Consider the following 7,713-nt stretch of genomic DNA (forward strand, 5'->3'; position numbering starts at 1 on the left):
TCTGTCTGGTCCCAAGGTCAGCAGCTTTTCTTGTGCACCACCCTGCCCCCTTGCTCTTAAGAGCTCTTCCCAGCCAGCCTTCGCCAACAGCCATCTTTCACCAATTCCCAGTTAGTGCCCACTGTCTTCTCCATTGCATGTTGGGTCACTAAGCCAGTGAGGCCTTCTAGGACCAATATCTAACCGGAGGCGGTGCACATAGTAGGTGCTCGATGCCAGTGTGTCAAATTAATGCAAAGCCCTGACTTCTCAAGATGGGAAGAGGAATGAGAGAAATGCCCCCCTATTAAGGGAACAGCATGTAGATTATTGGGCTAGAGAGGGTAACACACATCATGATGTCTGCATAGACCTGCCAGTTCAACTTTCTGGGCTTATCTGTAAGCTCAGTGCATTAGACTACAATACCAAGGCCCCCGTCAGCCCTGACAGTCCCTGAATAACTGGTGTTAGCTACCACATATTGAGCTCTTTCGATGTTCCAGGCACTGCGTTAAAACTTTATACTTATCTTCACAAATAACCATATGAAACAGGGACTGATTATGCTCCAATTTTACAGTTGACAAAACTGAGGCCCAGAGAGGAGTGGGATGCGCCTGGCCACCCAGCAACTCAGCAGTGGAGCTGGGAGCTCAGCCCAGATTTCATTCCGAAGCCCATGCTGTTAATCACTATGTCATAGTGACTTTGGCTGAATTACTGGTATCCTGCCTTCAGGAAGCCGGTTAAAATGCACATAAGTAATTATAAATCAAAGTAAAACATCTTACAATACTTCATTGTAAGAAAATAACAGTAGGATTCCAGAGGGCACAAAGAGAAGAGACTGAGTCATTCTGATTGAGCCATTGGGGAAAGCTGTTTTACAAGCAAGGTCAATGCCCTGCCAAAGCAGGACAGAAACCTGTACACACTGTATGGGGACTAGTTTCACACTTTTTAAGGCCAGGAGAAATAAAATAGCTCTTGATGCAACACCATTTTCAGAGCCCATGTCGCATTCTTCACCCCTCGATGCCCTCTCACAATTCAGAGACAAATTTGTTATCCTTTATGGATAAGGAAATTGAAGCTCGAGAGACGTGACCCAATTCTCCCAGAGTCATACAGCAATCTAGTCACAGAGAAAAGAATTTGGACTTCAATCTTCTAATCTTCAAAAGCTGACGCTCCTGAACTTTTTTTTTGAGACTTACCGAAGGCCCAGATTATCCCAAATCAAGATCTCCCTGCCTAAATTGATCGTCCTCAGTACCATGGCCAGATCCCACTTCATCTAAACCCGGAAGCTGGATATGAGTCAAAGGCCACTGGGAAAGCTATCCTAAGGCCCCAGGGAACACCTTTGGAGCACCCTTCCCAGCTGCATATCTGAATAATAAAACAGCAGTAGCTGTAGGCAAAGAAGGGTAATAGAATCAATCAGTCGTCTGGACGTCTGGACGTATTGCAGACTAAAAGAAGCACTGATGTCTTGATGGTGACCTACAGGAGATGGTGGCAAACTTGCCTCTCCCTTAAATGCAGTGAATTTTTATTGAGAGAGCAGGTCAGGACCTAGGGGAGAAGGACCGCAAGCAAATGGCCGCAGCCCCTGCTCACTCAGAGTGATGAATGCGAGGCTCTTTGCCTTCGCATATGCCTCCTGCCCTGTGTGGCAGGCCACCAGGACACCGCACAGGCTGTGGCTCGCACGAGGACACTCAGCCAAAGGATGGGTGGAGGCTGAAATCCAGTCCATGCTCTAGCTGAGTCCCTCCTAAAGAGGGGCACATTTTTCTAACTCACCTAAAGAACTCTGTGTTAGTGGATCTTATTGTCTAGAACACCTTTCTTTCCCCCTCTCTGCCTAGTTCCCAGAGTTCCCCCAACCATGGTTTAAGAAGACCCTGTTTGCATAGCTGCCCCACATCTGGACTTCCAGGACACCCTGGGCTTGTCCCTTTTGTGGCACTTACACAGCTCTATAACTTAACTTGGTGGTCTGCTCTATTAGACTATGAGCTTTTGGAGAGTAGGACTTTATTTCAAATCAATTTTATTAAAATATAATTGACATGCAATAAAATGCATCCATTTTAAGTGTACGTTCTGATGAGCTTCGGCAAACTTAGACACCCACGTAACCACCACCACAGTCAAGAGAGAGCACAGTGCTCTCCAAAAGAACGTCCCAGGATGATGGGCATCTTCTAAGCCTGCTCCGTGCAATAGAGTGGCCACTAGCCAAGTGTGACTGTTGAACCCTGGAAAAAAGAATGAGGACCTGAATTTTTTAAAATTTTACTTAAATAGGCACATGAGGCTAGTGGTTTCTATATTAGGATCGGTGTAAAACATTTCCATCACCTCAAAAAGTTCCGCTGTGATCCAGTCCTAGTGAATCTCCCTTCCATCCCAGGAGACTACCGATCTACTTTCTGTCATTAAAGACTGACCTTTTCTAGCATTTCGTATGCCTGGAATCACACACTATGAACACTTTTGTGTCTGGCTTCTTTCCAGAGCAGAGACCTTTAATTCTGAATCCTGGGATCTATTTTAGTGCCTGGCAGATAGTAGGTGTTTAATAAATGTTGGTGAAAGAATGAACTAATAAATGTTAATCAGAATTGATGATCTTATCCCAAGCACTCTTTCTGCCCACCTAATAGAATACAAGAGTGAAAAGGCCCTCGGAGAGAACATTTACCTAAATTTCCTGGATGTACCAATGGAAAAACGGAGACCTCGATAGGCTCACTGGCCTGCCCAGTTCACTCTGTAAATTTAGAACAGCATGGATTACAACCGAAACATGCAGACCTCGAGGCCTGTGTCTCCTCACTTCACAATACAGTAGTCCTCCCTTATCCTCGGGCAAAACGTTCCAAGACCCCCAGTGGATGCCTGAAACTGCAGACAGTCCCGAAACCTACATATAGTTTGTTTTTCCTATATCTATCTATGCAATTAGGCATAGTAAGAGATTAACAATAACTAATAATAAAACAACAATTATAACAAAATACTGTAATAAAAGTTATGTGAATGCAGTTTCTCTTTCTCTGTGTCTGAGACAGTTACTAAGTGACTAAGAAGCGGGTAGCATATACACTGTGGATACGCTAGCTAAGGCGATGATTCACGTCCTGGGCCGGACAGAACGGGTTGGCACAGGATTTCATCACACAACTCAGAACAACATGCAATTGAAAACTTACAATTTCTTTCTTTCTGGAATATTCCATTTAACATCTTCGCACCACTGTTGACCATAGGTACTGAAACCGTGGAAAGTGAAACCACAGATAAGGGGACAGTGCTGTACCCACTTCCCATCCATTTCTCTGGGCAAACATGGCAACTCGTGAATGCTGTGAGAACTCAGGAAAGCCTACAAGATACCATGCTACCTACTTGAGCCTCCTGGGGATGCCATCCTGGCCCCACACCACCTGCTGAAACAGCAGCAATTCAACTTAGAAAAGTATCTCATTTCATTCCAAATATACCTAAAACCTAAGAGGGGCCTTACTCCAGTACTCAACAGAAAACAAGCCACCTGGTACCTGATCCAAGTCTCCAATTCATTACAGAAGAATAGCATTGCATTTTTTTTGGTAAAGCTTTTATTGAAGACCTCTTAAAGGTCGAGAGGAAGGGAATTATCATTCATTGTAGACATACTGTGTGCTGGGGTGCTTCATATGTAAGGTTTCATTTAACCTCAGTGCAGCCCTAAGAGGTCAGCATCGTTATACCTTTCACAGGCGAGGACAATAGGACTGAGTCGTCTGTTAACTCTCTCAGGGTCCTATGGTTGTGAGGCCCACGCTAGAATCCATAGCTCTCTGATTTAATGGTTTAGTGATCTCTTTTAATATAGAAAGGGGAGGTACAGATTCTAAGGAAATGAAATTAATTCTTCACCCAGGACCAATACCTGTTGACATGGCTCCCTTTTCATTTTTACCAAAGGAAATTCAAAATGTCACTGTTGGCAAACTCTGATCCTTGCTACAGAATTTAAAGACCTCTCCATTTCACATGATTTCTTTGGGGATTAATGTCCCATTGGAGTCTATACAATTTGCTTAATTACCCCAAAATGATTATCTAAACTAAAACAGAATTTTAATAAACCACCATTAATAACTTTATTCTTGTCTGGAAGAATCTCATCTCTTGGTAAAAATAGCCTCTTAAAATGAAGCCGGATAATCCCCTAGCCATGGTGATGAAAGATAACAATGGCTTATTTAGAAAATGTTTGGGGGAAATTAAAAAGCTGAGCTATAGCCTGTTGGCTCTGCAAGCTACTAAAAATAAAAGCAGGAAGGGGAGGGCACCCAAAGCATCCATGTAGCAGGCCGAGTCTGCTTCCTACCCGGTCAGCACATGCCACAGTGTTTGAGGACATGCAGTCCAGTCTGTGGGCGAGATCTCTCCACCCAGAAGGAATGAGCTTCATCAGCACCATTCTGCCAGAGGAAAAGTTGTGCTGTTTGTTCTCGGGGTCACTCACAAACATCCCTACTTATAAGTGACTCGGTGCTGCCCAAAATAACAGTCTATCTGGTTTGGGGCTTAGACTTTCTCAAACTCAAAGCCTACAAACTGCAGTATAGTTACATGCTGTTACCACATTTACCAGTGTAAAAACTGCAGTACAGCTGATTCAATCACTTATTCATTCACTGATATTTATTGAGCTCTTTTTGGTACCAGGGCCTGTGCTTGGCCATTGGATTAAAAGATGAAGACAGTCCTAGCTTTCTAATCAAACTGATAAATTGATATTAGAGCATCTCACCATCTACTCTGTTGCTGTCATTTTTATCATGAATGAACATTGAATTTTGTCAAATGCTTTTTCTACATATACTGAGATGATCATATGATTTTTCTTTTTCAGTCTGTTTGAATTACATTGATTGATAATAGGTAATAGCTCTGTTATTAAGTGCATAAACATTTAGGATTCTATATCCTGCTGAATTTATTTTTTTACCATTATAAAATAAAACGCAGTGGATTTGTTTCATTAGTATAGATATCACCAAGTTATGGTATTTCCTTCCAAACATTTCCTATGTGTATTTTTCCAACATAGTTGAACTCATACTGTATTCATCAGTTTATATCCTATTAAAATTTTTCACTACAAAATGTTACATATATACCAGAGTACACATGTGCAGAGTTCACTACAAAATGTTACATATATACCAGAGTACACATGTGCATACACTCACACATCGTGTTTTTAAAAGGATACGATGAAAATGCATGTACATACACACTACTAAAGAACATTACCAATACTTCTGAAGTTATCTGTGCATCCCCGCTCCCTTCCAAAGTTATCTTTACTCTTGTATTAATCATTTCCTTGTTTTTCTTTATAGTTTTCCTACATATGTATGCATATTTAAGCAACATAGTCCAGTTTCTATTTTTGGCCATTATATAAATTATATTGTATATATTCTCTATGATTCATTTTACTTGGCATTATGTTTTTGAGATTCATCTATATTGATGTATATAGTTGTAATTCATTCATTTTCGACTACTGCATAAAATTCTGTTCAAAGTATACAGATAGACCACAGTTTATACATTCTTCTACTGACAATTGGGGTGTTTCAAATTATTTTGCTTTAACAAATGATTCTTCAATAAAGAATTTGAAATGTAGATAAAAGTTTCTCTAAACTATATATTAGAAGTGGGACTATATGCATTTCTTCAAGAGATCCTGTTTTTCTTCACTTAATTTTGATGGTTATTAATCATTCTTCTTTATTCTTTTTAATGACTGTATGCTATCTCAACAAGATGTGGCACTAAGCCACATCCTGTTAGTAACACCTAGAGTTTGTCTCAATTTTTTTTAACTTTATACACAACTCTGGGGGCAGGGGAGACGACATTTTTGCACAGAAGTCTCTGCTTTTTAGGTCATTTCTTTACAAGAGAGTCCCAGAAGTGGACTTCTTATATCAAGGCCGTACTGATTTACATTTGATGGGAGGGTTGTTATTACTGAAATACACAAATTAATCCCCACTCATGTAGTTGTCAATCCTTTTGGGATCATAGATACTTTGTAGACTATGATTAAGAGTATGGACCTTTTTCTCTAGAAAGCACACACACACACAAATTGTTTGTATTCACAAAAAAAAAAAGCATGATTTCAAGAGTTTCTCAGACCCTCTGAAGCCGATATGCTGACCTCTCTTACCCACTGAATATGATTTCTTATAATACTTCACTAAATAAATTCACATATCACCTATCGTATGTATCTGTCAAGTACTTTTTGTTTTAAACCACCATTTACTGAGCACCCACAATGTGCCAGCACTACGCCAGGTACTAGAGATAGGATAATGCTCTGGCTTCAAGGAATACACTGAGGAAGACATAAAATAACAAAATAACAAGTATATACAATAAAATAAATATATGCAATAAGAGAAGTATTCGTTAGACAAATGGAGATAGAATTAGGATTGATTAACTTTCTTTTGTCAAGGGGTTGTAAAGAATGAAGGAACATTCTCCGGGATGTGATAGATAGAAGAAACAGGACCAACAAAGGAAGAAAGACATCATACAGCTGGCATATATAAGAAGTTATATATGAGTTTAACATGGTTGGGTTAGAATGACAGTGAACCTAAGGAAAGGCCAAGACTCTTCCTGACTTGGGACAGAGACTAAGAAAAACAACATTGTTGTATAAAAATTTAGCAGTTGGTCTGACAACACAAAGGAAACCACAAAAGGAGATTTCCTCCCAAACACTTCCTTTATTACCCAAACCTACTCTTACTACATACAAAGAAAATATTTTGCCGTTTTTTTCTGCAACTGTCTGAAGTTCAGCATTCAACCTACAAGATTTTTAAATCTACTTATTAACACAAGCAGGCAACACATTTTAAATTTAACATTTTCTGATGACTTTCATTTTGTAGGCGGGGGTATAAGAAAGCCTGTACAATAATTATGACAATTTCTTCATAAAATTGCCTTGAAAAACTAACAAAATTATGATTTTTTAACATTCACTGAGAATGTTGCTTTTCAGTTTATCAGTTAAGACATACTATCATCTCATGAAAAACATTGTTTTGAATTTAGCTTAACTATTTTTTATGTAACCAAGCACAGTTGTTACTCTGAAGTTACTGATTCAATTATAATAAAGCATGTGTAATTTTTAAAAACATATACAACTTATACTATCAAAACTGAATACAGCCAATTTTTATAATGCAATCTTACTTGATAGACTTTTATCAAAAGAATTAAAAATATTATAAAAGTAATGTTTCTGACAATGTTTCCTCTTGCTATGGTAAATTTATAGATTTACTTTTTCTTAAAATTTTAATTTGCTTAGATTTCTGCCATGCTTATTCTGTTTCCTTAGAATAATACCCAATTCACGCATATCATAGAACTACAGGTATAGGATATATATGTATATATATGGTGGTATTATAAATATGAGGTGGGATTATAAAGTAATAAAACTTGTTTTCTTGTGTGACCTAGAAAATAAAAAATGGTTTTAAAGATTAAATATCAGCAACTGAAGTTGAATAAACCAATTGAAGTTTATAAAAATCTCAGCACAAAAAAAGGCCTTAGTTTTTCTTCTTTTTCAAAGTATCCCTTGGATCTCTAAGTGGCATCCCATTAAACACCATT

The 7,713-nt window shown here is 38.9% G+C and overlaps 1 long non-coding RNA gene across 2 annotated transcripts in view; it reads left to right on the top strand.

The window, feature by feature from the left end:
- Positions 1-5,176, top strand: part of LOC111740302 — a 10,286-nt gene extending 5,110 nt beyond the window's left edge. For both annotated transcript variants that reach the window (XR_002780578.1, XR_002780579.1), the window contains exon 3: positions 17-5,176. This is a non-coding gene — a long non-coding RNA (uncharacterized LOC111740302). The remainder of the gene's footprint in view (positions 1-16) is intronic.
- The last annotated feature ends 2,537 nt before the right edge of the window (positions 5,177-7,713 follow it).

This window comes from Pteropus vampyrus, unplaced genomic scaffold (genome assembly GCF_000151845.1).
Source record: "Pteropus vampyrus isolate Shadow unplaced genomic scaffold, Pvam_2.0 Scaffold61, whole genome shotgun sequence".
Taxonomy (NCBI): domain Eukaryota; kingdom Metazoa; phylum Chordata; class Mammalia; order Chiroptera; family Pteropodidae; genus Pteropus; species Pteropus vampyrus.